This window comes from Nelumbo nucifera, chromosome 5 (genome assembly GCF_055504915.1).
Source record: "Nelumbo nucifera cultivar China Antique chromosome 5, China Antique-T2T, whole genome shotgun sequence".
Classification (NCBI taxonomy): domain Eukaryota; kingdom Viridiplantae; phylum Streptophyta; class Magnoliopsida; order Proteales; family Nelumbonaceae; genus Nelumbo; species Nelumbo nucifera.
The window spans coordinates 50,404,592-50,420,351 of NC_142653.1; positions in this window are offsets into that span (position 1 = coordinate 50,404,592).

The window sequence follows — 15,760 nt, forward strand, 5'->3', positions numbered from 1 at the left end:
ACTACTTAGATCACCATAGAACATTTGAAAACCTTAGGAAACCACACCTTATACCTGAATTCCCAAGAAATCAGAATAACCATCTTGTTCAGAACCCTAAAATATGTAACCTCACCAAATTTTATATCCAGATTCCAATTTTCCATTACCCGTTAACCAAATATTCCATTTCAATCTCCCCAAATAACTGAAATCTCCAAAACCTAAAACTACACATTTACACATCAATAATCCAATCAAGATCTACCATTCACCTGCCAAAATCAATCCCTATCTTCCTCACTAGTTCTTTCAATTTCTAGTATATTTAAACCAATTAGAATTTACCAATGAACTTAGAAACCCCTAAAACACAAGACCACCAAAATTATCTAAAAATACCCCTTCTAATCCCCAAAACAAATAGAGATTCTATTTTATGAAGTCACATTGGTCTATACTTGAAGGCAATCACTTAACTTAATCCTTTACATCATCCCCGGAATAAATCCCAACCACATAGATACCCTTTCTTATCCCTCTCTCTTAGATGGGAGTCATACATACTCGCAAAATTACCAAGCTACCCTTAAACCCACCAAATTACCAAATTAACTACCCCTTACACAACTTACCAAAGATAGCCCCAAAAACTACATATTAGCAAAATACCAAACACCCCCATTACCTATAAATACACCCGCATAACCATTCAATAAGGGGAACCGATTTGAGAGAGAAGGGGGATTCCTTGAGAACAAGACAATGGAGAGAGAAAATGGGGGATTATTCAAGAGAGTAGAATAAACCGGTGGTCTTTAGGTCTATGATGGTAGTTTTGCGACCGCCGGCTTAGACCATTTTTCTTGTAGTGTATTATATGGATTTTATTGATACAGTGAAGTCAAATTGGTTTTAGTGAAAACTCTTTGGTGGTATTGTTACGACCCCAAGTAGGACATAACATGAATTCCGTTTACTTTAAAGTTGATGAAAATCTCCAAAGAGATAACTCTCAATTAAAAAGGATAATTTTCATGATAATTTAATTAAGAGGAAAATTACATCTTAAATAGACTTCTACTGACCCACTTTATAATTAACTCCTATAGATTTAACCCCACCCATAAGCCATGTCTCCCAACTCAATGCAACCACTCTCTCCTTATAACAAATTAACATGGACTAACTTGGACGCATTACATGGACTCTAACGAGTCAGCACAAATACTAAAGTCTACCACCCCTCTATTTTCTTTCCCATAACTAGGGATGGCAACTGGGCGGGGCACCCCCTCCCCGTCATTAGCTTGTAGCCTTGTACTAACATGACACACCACTAAATTTTTCCATTGAAAATTACAAAGAAGGGACAAAGAGATTTGAAACCCTAGTCCATGGTTTTCAAAATTGGATCAGACCAGATGGTCGGACCAGAAAAACTGGGAGCCAATCAGGTGATTGGTTCCGTTCTTCTCCAAAATCAGGATTTTTTAAAAAATCGTTGATTTTGGTCAACAAACTGCTAACCCGGGCGGTTATTTGTTCAAACGGTTTTGATCGTTTTTTATTTTTTTTTTAATTTTCTGTCAGAATGGGCCGACTGTTAAGGTCGAACAGTCGGACCGTTCGACCCGGTAACTGGACCCTTAACCGGTTTGGTCTCTAGGTCGGTTTTAAAAACCATGCCCTAGTCATTAGCTTGTAATGACTACAAGTTCACCACTATGACATTCCCTAACTGTTTGTCACATTAATATGTATTTTAAGTCTTAATTAAATTCTCCGTTTAGTGGATGACTATCAATAAAAGCTAAAATTCATTATTAAAATATATATAATAAATATTAATGTTCAAATAATTGGACTAGACATCGACCTGGAAAAATGAGAGGTTCATAGGTTAGAAGTTCAATCGGACCAGTCAAAATGTGATGACATATATAAATAATATTATAAACCATATATTATATAATATATTCAAAATATATAATTATATTCTTCTATAACATATATTTTTTATCTTAATTTCAATTTTTTATAAGGTACCTATCTCGAAAAGTCACCCAAAATAAAAAAAAAAACAAACAAACAAGAGCACCCCAACCAGACATATGAGAAAAAAGTTATGGCCTTTAAAAGTTTGTATTTATGTGCTAATTAAAAAAAAAAACATCCGGTTTTCTAAAACTGGGACTGATTCATTGGTTTTCCAATTTGACTAGCTGAGTCAGCAGTTTTGACCAGTTTTTTACCAAACCCGGTTTTGGGGGTATAACTGAACTGACTAGGGGCCTGAGTCATGGTCCAACTGGCCCAACTGGCTGGTTTTGTCTGGTTTGCATTTATTGATTCTTTAAAAACTAAGGTAAGTGTGTATATACACACATTTTAATTCTTCCATCATTTTTAATGATTTCTAATTATGTCTTGATATTTCACACATTGTATAAATCATTGAAATATGATTTTTTATGTTTAAATAACTTATTTATAATCATATGAAATTCGTATTTTTTGTTATTAATATATTTTTTTAGGATTTATATGAGTTTTTTGGTGTATTTATGCGTATCTTAATTTTTCGTTCATATCCATGCATATCCAAAACGTATTTCGATATATCTCTTAAAATTAGCTCTCCAATATACATTGCATTTCCGATACTTTAAACCTTGCTTGCTAGAAGTGGGCATTTAGAAAATAGAGAAAACCTCTTAACCATTCAAGTGGGCATTAATTGGGAAGTTTTCATTTGGAAAACTCCAATCAACGTAATCACATGTCTGACGATTCATTCTATCAATGTCTCAACAACTTTGAGTTCAATTAGATCGGATTGAGTTAGGAACTTGTCAAACTTTCAATGTTTCTGAACCCTAACCTAAGTCAATGTAGTTGAAATTCTTAGTCGGGTTTCGGCCCTAGTTACAACCGTTGAAGGAAAATCAATTCGTTTGTTGAAATGGTATCCATGGTTTAAGCTGGTAAACAAATTAACCCGACAGATTTCTTTGATTTGATGCACTTCAATGCAAACCCTCACAACGCAATCCAATACATTGGGCTCAGGCCGGGCTCAAGCCCAAATAATAGCCGGGCCCAGTGAATTAGTCCATATGTTAAATCCACACCTCACAAAGGGTTAAGATTAGTTAGTTTGCATATCGGCTCTTGCTAAAAGTCATATGAGCAGAGGCCTCACAGCAGAGGAGGTGAAGGCTATTGCTTTTAGAGATGGGCTTTTTGTGCAAAATAGCTGGGTCTAACTTCTTTTACTCTTGAAGGATACACGCAAAAAATTGTTCAACTCCTGTTGGATCATGACAGAATGGTCTTTTGGCAAATCCATGCAACTAACATTGTTTGCCCTATGCCCACTCAAGTTTCTATGGGCCAGGGCGCCTGGCTAGGTTGGTTGGGCCATCCTGGCCCAATGCCCCAACCCTAAGTTCGGGCTCACCCAAGCCAAAGTTGAAGCTCTATTTGTTTTCCATGTTATGCCAAACATTATCCAAATAAATGATTCCGTTTCTTATTGGATATAATTGTCTAAGAAAATCATTCATTTTCTTTTTGTAAAACATGCATGCCACTAAATGCAGCCGTATGTGTCATGGTTTTTAAAACCGGACCGGATTGGAAAGTCGGACCAGAGAAACCGAGAACGGTCAGGTGACTGATTCCATTTTACCCCAGAACTGTTATTTCACAAAAAAATGTTGATTTGGTCAGCAAACCGCTGACCCAGGCTGTCGAACCATTCTAACCGTCCAATGGTTTTGACCTTTTTTTATTTTTTTTGTTAGAACGGACTGTCTATTCGGTTTAAATGGTGGGACCATTCAACCCAGAAACCAAACCCCTGACCAATTCATTGTCCGATTCAGTTTTGAAAACCTTGAATGTGCAAGTCCATTTCCAAGATGACGTAGCTTTCTTTCTTATCAAACATTTAACAACTTTATCGTTGGAGAAAATACAGAAAACATTTGCCATTTAATGCATGGTCATTGAAGCTTTCAAAATTTCCATCAAGAGACTTGGCTAGAAGAGGACTGATTTCTTTATAGTCCTTATGGCAGCGTGCACCTACCCTAAATTTGTGCAGCCCATGCCTTCATGGTGCACTTAATATAGGCGTGGGTTGAATTCATTGAATCATCTAGGCCGCCAACGCATGCCTCGCGGCACTAGGACCCATTTAGGAGAGTTGAGTTGAACATTCAGCTAAGCTGATTCAGCTGCTTTAAAGAACTCTGAATATTCAAAGAGGTTGAGGCAGACAGCCCTTCAAATGATTGATTGGTAATCAATTTGGGCTCTCTGGGTTTTTCACCAAACATAATATATAGACTGTTCTTGTGGAGCCTGCCTCGAAAAGCCAGAGGTCGCTGCGCTTCAGCCCTACTAATTAGGGGCGCAACTTGAATGGGTGCAGGATGACCATTTGTAAAAATTTGAATGGACCCAGCCCGAGGGCCCGAGGGTCTTGGCACCAACTTGCAATCCTATTTCCAAACAGGCACTCAATATTATGTGACAGTTTCATACCATTCCAATTAGTCTGAATACAAGAGTGGTTAAACATTGAATGAACGAATGTTGATACAGGACTTTGGGTGTTAACATCTTAACAATGTGAACAAGCAATCAATACAAATTTGGTTGTAATGCAATTTTATTTATTTTCAAACTACAAATACAAATATGTACAGTATAAATATATACAAAATAATACAAAATACAAAGTTTTACACAGTACATATTTGCACTTGTACTCCTTCCAAACTGAGTTACTAGTACAAATGCATAAGAGTGCAAATGTAAAAAATGAAAAATCTTGATTTGGATTTTACTTTATTCTGCTTCATGTCTTAATTTACTTCATTTATACTGCAATCAAACAAAATAAGTTAAAATTTGAAACAAAAATAGGTCAAAATTTATACTCAAACCATTTGCACTGCTGTGATTTTGCATCCTGCAAATTTATTTGCGTTGCAACCAAACACAACCTAGGCTTAATTTGAAAAGAGTACAAATACAAATATATACAGTACAAAAACATGAAAAATAATATAAAATATAAGTTTTTGCACTATATATATATAGGAATAACCCTATTTCCGTTTGACATATAAAATATCGAAAAAAAGCTATTAATGATAGGCACGCGGAGACTTTTTCAGCAGTTTTCCTTTGATTTGCATAATTTCATTTATAGCTCTCTCTCTCTCTCTTAAGAAATTGCACAATATGGTTGTGTAATCGTGATGAGAAGCCAGTCTTAGACACATGCAGGGGATCATCACGTCTGCTGAGTAGGTTGGGTGGCTTATAATTTGAACGTACGTGCAGGGATGATACAAATAATTCATATTATTATATAATAGTTTATATTATATACTATATAAAATAAATTTATATATATATATATTATATGACATAATATAAATTATTGTATATTTAATATTATATACATAAATAATATAGGTCTTGAATCAGGCCCAGGCTGGACCGGGCTTGTGTACACCTAGGCCAGGTTTAGACTATATCCCTTATCTCACAGGTGCTAAGCCCAGCCCGGGCCTTGCCTATGATCACCCCTATGTACATGCAAAAGAGAGATGCTAAAATTTTGAGATGCATGGTTGTCTTCAGTAGGGATAAGCAAATGAATAGATTCTACTCAGAACTGAATGGAGCCAACCTCAAATTGGTCTTGAATCAAACTCCACCTAAGTCAATTCCCAGGTCTAGGGATTTACCTTACACAAACAAACCTAGAGAACTGACTTTGGTGGAACCAACCTTGGTAGAACTAGCATTGGAGTCGAACTCGACTTGATATAAACCCCTTCAAGGAAGTGAAGATCTGAACCCAAACACTCATGGTTACAAAGTCCATGGTTTCATTTGACCATTGAGTCACTTAAGTGATTTGATAATTTTATTTTTTCATTTTAATATTTGTATGTGTATAATAAGTAATGTAAAATGTGTTGGGGAAGATGGGGTCATTGTAACTTTGGAGGAGAAGCTCTGAGGCGCGTCTGAAGACATTGTCTTTAGAACGTTATTTGCCCCACTCAGTTGTATTGAGTTTGCTGTTGAGTTACAGGCAAATTCGTTCCCAGGATACAATAGAGCCTTGGGCGAGAATCTGCAACCAGCAAAGTTGAAGAGTCTCCAAAGAAACCTTCTGTGAGACTGTAGTAGACCGGACTGAGAGAGAGAGAGAGAGAGAGAGAGAGAGAGTGAGTGAATTTCGAAATTGTGTGTTTTGGAGTCTGATTCATGCTCCTTAAATAATTTGTGAAGAAGTATGAGGAAAAGGTAGGTGTTGGTTTAGAGAAGGCACATTGAACAGTCACAATTTTAAATATTGTGACTGTTTAAAAAGTAGTTAACAATTACTAACTGTTAACTTTGAATTGTGCCTCTTGATCACACCCGATCGAATCGTGACCGTTGATCTCATCAACGGTCAGCAATGCACCAAAACCAAAGCTACCCATCGCGAGTGCGAGCAAAGTGCGAGCAAAGTGCGCCTCATTGTGCCGCACACACGCGCGTTGCGTGGTATCCGATCCCCATACTCTCCTCTACTAATTCTAAGGAGTGTAAATCAGTTCCTATTGAAATACTGAAAACAAAGCTTGTGATTTTCCAATGTGGGACAAGTTCGAAACTGGGTTTTGTAAAAGAAAAATTGATTTTTCAATCAAGTGTGCAAGTGCAACTTCTCATGTAATTGACTTCTCATGTAAAAGAAAAACTAATTTTTTAAACTGATTTTTCAGCCATATATTAAATTACTCAATTTAGTCAATAAAGATAATATAAATTATTATTATTATTGAAAATCAAATTTTTAAAGAACATGTTAATTTTTTTTTTGGGAAGGGATGGGATAAAGAATGAATAAATTCCACGAGTAGACCCTGGAACCAACCTCTAAACCACCAAGATGAGAATTGACCCCTACAGGATAGATTCTAAGTTCTACCTTAAAACCTTGGACGGAACTGAACTGAACCAACCCATACTCACCCCTACTCTTAACATGAGGCCAAGACAATTATAAGATAGGAGTGACCATGGGTTGGGCTGGACTTAGCACCTACATGTTAAGGGCTCTTGTCCAGGGCCGGGCCCAACCTCACATTGATCTTAGGTCTGGCTCGAGGTCTCCAATTTAAAAAATATTAAGAATAAAAGTACAGAAAGAAAACTAAATTTTATTTTCTATTACTCAAGTCAAAGTCAAATGTAGATTTAAAAAATTCCAATATTTGAACAATCATTGCAGAGACAAAAAGCATAGCTTTTGAATATATATTGTATTTTATTAAGTATCTTAAATCTTGAAAAGATATAAGATATTATATAATAATAATAAAGATAGTATTAAAAATGTAAGATGCTGGGCCAGGCCTGACCTCAAAATTTTGGGGCCTGATGATGTGGGGGCCCTGGCATGGGCTGGGCTGAAAATGATCACCCGGGCTGCCCAAGTGAAACTCATCGCTAAATGACACTCAATTTGGACCTCAAGAAAAGAAAAGAAATCTGCCAAAGGAAGAATTCAATCCCTTGGTCAAGACTTGGGCCGTCCACTCGATCTAAATTATAAAGAAAGAAACATTACGTCAAAAGAACTTTTGGCCACTAGTCTCGACTCTCGACAACGTGAAAATTATTTTCAAACATGTTTGGTGTCAGCATCAAAGACCGGTTTGCATTTAAAACATAAGGTCATGAGTCATGACATTGTCACAGAATTAAGACTAGTGAAGGAAAGTGGAGCTTTTTTAAGTAAACTAGATCATGTGGGGAAGTACTGATCAATTCACTATTGTAAAAAGACAATTTAATCACATTGGATCAATGCAAATTATCCATTAAAATTACAGTTTATTTCTTATCCTTTGTTTGTTTGTTTCCTTAATTTTTTTAGTTCTTTATTTCCTATTTTGTATTTTCCATCTCTTCTGGCATGCAGAATGGCCCCCAATTAAGAGCAATGAATGATAATAATACCCTTGCAAGAATCCTGAAGAAAGTTTGCAGCCAAAAAAGTGTTCTACTCTCCTAGACACAAGAACCCTACCCACAAGATACTAGAACCACACATTGAGAATATTTCCTGTGTTTATATGCTACCATTTATGGGAAGATGTTCCTAATGTACAGCTGTAGTGTTTTGCGGGTAGATGTGAATAGGGTTATTGTGGGTAAGAGATCCGGACTAACAAAAGAAATACCATTTAAGGTTTTGTTTAGAAGTGCTTTTCCGGTAGTGTTTCAACCTGTCATTGACCTGATCGGTTAAACCGTTGAACTATCACATGGCCAAGATTCTAGGTCAGGTTCTAGTAAAACCCAAAATTTGTTCAACAACTGTTGATCAGATAAAAAACCGTTTAACCCAGCTGGTCAGACTGTTGACTCATTCGACCTGGAGGCACGGTCTTACCCGTTCAACATAGATGGTCAAACCAGTGACCTGCAACCCGGATGCAAAAATGGTTCGGCCTCTGGCTTAGTTTTTTAAACATTGTTTTCCAATGGGCTTTTGTGAATTTTCATATTAGAGAAGTAAATAATTAAAAATTTGATCAATAAAATGTCTTCTTCTTCTTGCATAAAAATCCCAGTTTGAAAAAAAACTCCATTTATCTTTTCACCTTTATAAAAAGCTGTTTTAGGCAAAAAAGCTAGTGATCAGCCAAATATGAAGTGCTTTTTTAGGAAAAAATGTCCCATCAAAAAGTTATAACTTTTTCAAAACCATATTCAGGCCAAAAAACACTCAGAAGTAGAAGTAGGTTTTTGGTTTTGTGGTCATTATCTCACGAGAAACTGTCATATTAAGTAGTGTTTTTGTGGCCAAAAGCACTCCTAAACATATTAAATGCCATGTAGGCATTTTAAATAGTTCCTTATTTGGTTTCTAGCAAAAAGTGATTGCAACTCTTTACCTCAATTTCTGTGAAAGTCACCTTTCATAAAATGACTTTTTCATGTTTCTTGCTGGGTGAGGCATTTTTCACCTACATGATGCCTATGTGTCTTAAATCAAAATAAACTAAAATAAACAAATGAAGCTTGCGAGGTTGGGAAGAAATCACTTTTCTCCCAACTTCTCACAAAAAATCCTTGTCATAAACAATGACCACAATAGCAAACACCACCTAAGAGAGTCGATGAAACTGAGTAGCAAAAAGATTCCTAAATTAAGTTGAACTTATTAGAGGACAACTCAAAACAAGCATCACCATTCTAAAATGGAGTAGTTGCATATGTGCATGCAGATTGAGTCCAACTAAGTACTGTTTCATACTGCTCATGTTGTGGCCCGGTTGGCCAAACACCATCCTCAATCCTCCTTTTCTTTTGATGTTTAACCTCCTGCGGTACCTGTGGTTCAAGATTATGCAGATGTAAATGTTGTTTGATATAGAATTTTCATCTGCCAAAAAAAAAAAAAAGAAAAGCTGAGCCGAAGTTGAATTACTTTCAAAATTGTTAGTCTTGCCACTACTAAGTGGTGAGCAAAAAAATCAAAAAATCGAATCGATTGAAATCAAACCAAAAATTCGGTTAATTAAATCAGTCGGTTTGGTTTTGGTTCAGTATTTTAAGAAAATCGAAGGTACTGTCCCAATTTTGGTTAACTAAAATAGAAAATCGGCATTTAATTGAACCGACCGGTTTATATATATTTATATATTATAATATATTTTATATTTTCTATACATTATAAATTAAAAAATATGCATTATATATAAATATATATATATATGTATAATATATAATATTATATATATTTCTAATATTTTATTATATATTTATATATTTTTCTATAATAAATATTATAAATAATAAAAAACCGAAAAACCAACAAACCAAATCGATCAACCAGTTATTTGGTCGGCTTTGATTCAATTTTGATTACTGATTTTCAAAAAACCGATAACCCCGGTTCGATGCACCCCTAGCCACTACAAGAAAAACTGACTACGCCATTGGTTTAGAGCCAGCTGTCGTATAAACCGGCCGGCCTAGACACATCTACAGAGGCCGTTCTAACATGACCACCATCTGCGAGCTAAACAATTGAAAAAAAAAAAGGGGCAGTGGCTTACTATAATAAACCCACGGTTTTCATATTGAACCAATTATAAATTATTCTTAAACCGGTTAAGAGAGCAACTTCCCTCCTTTTCCACAACATCAAAATAGAAAATGGGAACCATTGTTTTTCTACTTCTTCAACACAACGGAAACACCAAAACGGAGCTATTTTCCTCCTCTTTGCTCTCTCCTTCGTTGATTGAGTTTCTTCTTTCTCCTTCGTTTTCAACTTAGATACAAATACCAAATTGTGACGGCCACTAAACCGCCGGCTCAGGTCTATATCGGCAGTTCTGTGACTGCCGGCTAGGTTATTTTACTAGCTTGTAGTGCTTGAATCTATGCATTTTGGCCAGCAATGCCAAGGCATGCTTTTAGATGTAAGGTGGTGTGAAACACTGAAACGCCTTAAACAAACGTTGAAACTCCAAGCTGAAGCTATTAATGGGTTGAATTTAGTCTATGTTTGGTTTGAAAGAAAAGGGAAAAAAAGAAAGAAAAACATAAAAAAAAATTTATACAAAATTTGTAAAGGTTTTCTTACATTTCTCTTCTTTTTCCTACATTTTCTTTCAAACCAAACACAACCAGTAGCCACATTCAAGCCTGGAGGTACTGTATGCACAAGAGGTAACTGCAGTAAAACAAAAGTTGCATATTTGTTTTGTAATTTGCTCCAAATGCCATCCTTCACCGACAATTCTCATTTAATTGTTCACAACTAACTATTCAACTTCTCTTTGATATAAAACTAAATAATGACCACCCCGTACTGAGTATAGGACTGTTATTTTGACTTATTTGTTTGACACTCATCATCAATTTAATTATTTTAGGTTTTTGATTTGATTATTTTGCTTATAAGTTTTTTTCATTTTATTTAAGAAATTCAATCAAGTTTTATTTGTAAATAATAACTCATTTTATTTGAGATTTTATTTAGAAATGTCAATACTCATAGATCACCCCTACGTACTTGCACGAGAGGGATGCTAAAATTTTGAGATGCATGGTCGTCTTGATGTGAGGCTAAGGCAAGTACAAGATGGGGGCGATCATGGGCCGGGTTGTGCTTATCAACTATGATAAGGGCTCTAGTTTAGGGCCGGGCCCAGACTGGTCTTGATCCTGGGCCTATCTCCGGGCCTACAATCTCAAGTATATTAAAAATGAAAATATGAAAGGAAAAGTAGATTTTACATTTTTTTATTTTTATTATATATTTGTTTAGATGACTCAACTCAAAATCAAAGGTTGGATTTAAAAATTCAGATATTTGAACAATCATTGCAGAAATAAATAAATATTATTAATTGCATTTCTTTAAATGTCTAAACTCGTGAATAGATTCAAAATATTATATATTAATAAATATAATATAAAACAGTATATATGTAGAGTGTAGGGCCAGGCCTGACCCCAAATTTTTGGGGCCTGATGTGGGCCGATCTGGGCATGAACTTGGCTGCGCTGAAAATGATCGCCCCTAGTGCAATTTCACCGATATGATATCCACACTAAAACGGTCAAGACATGGACTGTCCACTTGATCTTCCAAAGACATGGTTTTCAAAACCGGATGGAAAAATCAGGAATTGGTCTGTTTTACCACAGAACCATTATTTTGCTAAAAATTGTCGATTTGGTCAGCAAAACGTTAATTCAAGTGGTCAAACTGTTTGAACCATCCAATGGTTTAGCCATTTTTATTTATTTTTATTTATTTTTTATTAAAACAGACAATCCATTTAATTCAAACAGTCAGATCATTTGACCCAAGAATCAGACTTCTGACCAATTCGTTATCCGATTCAGTTTTAAAACTTGTACAAAGAGAAACCATGCAACAAAAGAATTCGTGGCCACTAGCCTAATTGGTGTCAACATCAAAGTCTGGGGTTTGCATTTAAATAAATAAATGGTCATTACATTGTCACAGAATAGGTCTAGCGGAAAGAAAAGTGGAGCTCTTCTCGCAAGCTCAAATGCAGTTAGCCTGTCGGCCCACATATACTCTGCCTTTGCCTTTGGAACTTAGTATAGAATTCTCATGGATACTTTGGAGTTCGGATTAGCAATGGATGTGTAGTGGGATGTGGAACTAATGATAACGCCTCACATCAGTCATAAAATATATGGACCCATCAGATCTGCCCACAAGAATCTTATCCACACTTGAGTTCAAATCAGCCCCCCACAAGATTGCATGTCACACAGCATGTCTCCACCATGTATTGAGAACATCTCCTGATGATAATATCAGAAATGATGATATTATCATCGAGCGCTGCTCCCAATACACAGCAGGGATGTGCTGTGGAACGTTGTGGGGGGCTGATTTGATCTCCCCTTGCTTACCCATTTGACATTATAGTGAGAACATTTCCCATGAACGGTAATATGTAAACATGGGAAATATTCCCAATGTACACAACTCTAATGAGGCATGGAGTTCTCATGGGTAGGAGATCCGAAAGGTGCAGATTCTGTCAAAGTTGGTAAAGACCAAGGCCTAAGCATCACTCATATTGTCTTCTCCATTATCAAAACACAACAAACACATCACCCACTGACCTCCACCACAATAATATACCTCACTTCCAATCCCCTCTTAGTAGGTGTTTGGAATCAATACCGTTTCTTCAAAAAATGGCACCACATCTGAAATCTGTTTTCTCATAAAATACTTGATATTTAGTTATGTGGTTTTTTGAAAAAAAAAAGGTTTTTTCAGATCATGTCTTAGAAATCAAAAAAGGGGTGGTCTAAGGAAACACCCTTTTTGGTGTTTTCTCGTTTTTTCTACTGTTGCTACTAAAAGTACACTGACATGGCATTGAAAAATGCCTATGTGGCAGAAACAGCAATAATGCCAAATAGAAAAAATAAAAAATAAAAAAGTTCTCTGAGAAACATCAAGCCAATGCAACACCATGTTCTCAAAATCACCTCTCAGGAAATGACATTGGTTCCAAACACCATCAAAGGACAGACAATAACTGCTACATTTTTCTTATGAATATGGTTTTGTGATTAAGGCTAAATTTGGAAGGAGTGCAAATACAAATATATATAAAATAATACAAAATATAAGGGTTTGCGCTCTATATATACATTGCATCAGGGATTGGAGCAACTAAGAAATGATTCTATCCATTCCAACCCATCAAGTATCACCGTCTCGGTCACCTATCTCATTGCGTTCAAACCATTATTTGAAGGTTGTTTTCCAAAGTACTAAAAATTGTAGGGTCTGCTCTCCGTGCCAATCAAGCAAATGTTTTAATCTACCTTTTACAATCCATCAAACTATTAAATTTTGGGAAAATTTCCAGTTAATACCATGTACTTTGTACCTAGTGCCACTTTGGTCTCCAAACTTTAAAATGCAACAATTCAGTACCTGAACTTTCAAAATGTGACAATCCAGTACCTACCATCCATCAAACTATTAAATTTTGGGAAAATTCCCAGTTAATACCATGTACTTTGTACCTAGTGCCACTTTGGTCTCCAAACTTTAAAATGCAACAATTCAGTACCTGAACTTTCAAAATGTGATAATCCAGTACCTACCATTAATCAATAGTTAATCTGCCGTTAAGTGACATTTGAAAAGGATAGGAATGCACTTTGGTTGTCATTTAATTTTCTTTATCAACCATCTAAACGTTGACAAAAAAATTAACAATCCCAAATCCTTTCTTTTTCCATTTAAAAAAGTTGGAGTTATGTTTAAGTAGGCATTCTAGTGACCCCAACTTTCTTAAATAAAAGAGGCAAAAATTTGAGACTATTAATTTTTTTGTCAATGTTTATATAGTTGATAAAGAAAATTAGATGGCACTCGAAGGGCATCTATGTCTTTTTAAAATATCGCATAACGGCTGATTAACAACGAGCTAACAGCAGGTATTGGATTATCACATTTTGAAAGTTCAAGTACTGAATTGTCCCATTTTAAAGTTTAGGGACCAAAGTGACACTAGACCCAAAGTATAGGATACTAATAGAGAATTTTTCCTTAAATTTTAATTCATTGACATGTTTGGGGATTTCCCCAGTTTTATCAATTTCAAATTATTGATATTACGTCTTATTAGTTGATGATTTTACTCACTATTCCAATTTGTTTCCCATGTACTTGATATTTGATTTCTTTGAAATCATTATGTACATCATTTAAAGCTAAAGTTGAGAATCTACTTGACTCCAAGATAAAAAAATTTTTTTACATTGTGGCAAATTTTCTAACACAGCATTCTCACCTTTCTTTACAACCATGGGATCACTCACCAACTCTCGTACCCACAAACAGCTAAGCAAAAAAACAAAATGGTGTGATGGAATGCAAACATCATCACATATATGAAACTGGACTCGGTCTTCTTACGTACTCACGCTTTCATGCCTCAACGTTATTGGGTTGATGTGTTCCTAATTACATCCGTCTACCTTATAAATCACATACCGCTAAGTTTAACCACTCATTATCAATGTCTTTTTACATCTCTCCTCCCAATTACATGCACTTACGGTCCTTTGATGTTGCATAGGGTAGAGACTTTGACAATGAAATTTTTGCAGGGGTCAGAGAGGGGGATGAGATGAATAGTTTGGTAAGTAAGTTGAGGTAACTACAAAACAGGAGGGTAGAGAGAGTAAGAGAAAGTAGTGAGTTGTACATTTGGAAAAGTCGCTTATTTGTAGGAGGAGCTAGGGGTTCAATCAAATCAAGCTCTAATTAAATAGTTCGAGCTTAAGTTCGATTAGGCTTGGTTTGAGTTTGATTTGATCTCAAATCTCAGGGTAAATTTGATTAATTATTCGAATTCATGCTCAGCCAATAAAATGTTCATCTTGAAAGGTTTATTTGGAACCAAATGGAACCAATCTCGAACCAATATTAATTGAACCAGCCCTACCTATCTGTTATAGGGTAGGGTATGGTTTTAAATTTTTGGAACTGACCCCCACCCAAGCTGGTTCTAGAGCCTAGGGGTTTACCCTATTCAAAATGACCTGATGAACCAACCTTGGTTGGTCTTGGTGGAACCGGCCCTAGAAGTAGGATCCTTAAAATTATGTTGTGGTGGTGACTTGCCTTTTATGAGTGCAGAGTTCCTTGAGGTCAAAACGTTTAATGTAGCTTGAGTAGACGAGGAAGAAACCATAAAAGGTTGAGGGTTGTAGTGGCACCAGGCCAAGAGACTTAACAATCATCATGGTGACATTGGTAGTAGTGAAATTGTCACTAAGGTCTAACTCAATCTTTCATTGCTTTGCAAGATAAAGTATCTCATCCTTTTAAGATAAAACAATTTTCAGTTGGATGACCTATCATCCAATGATATTGATAATACTTGAAATTGGTCACACATCCCTACTCTTTAAATCGCTTGAATAATTGAATTGTTCGGCCCGAAAACCAGTCCCTACAACAGTTCCTTATCCCATCCGATTTTAAAAACCTTGCAGGCTGTAAATATTGTACACCGAAGCTTGCAAGATTTACAATCCAAGTATGCAATTAATTGCTTAGAAATGCAACATTTACAGCCAAGTGCGTAAGATTTACAGCCCTACAATGCTTTTGCTAGGTGTACAACTTGGGCAGATTTGGGTTGAGAATTTGTCA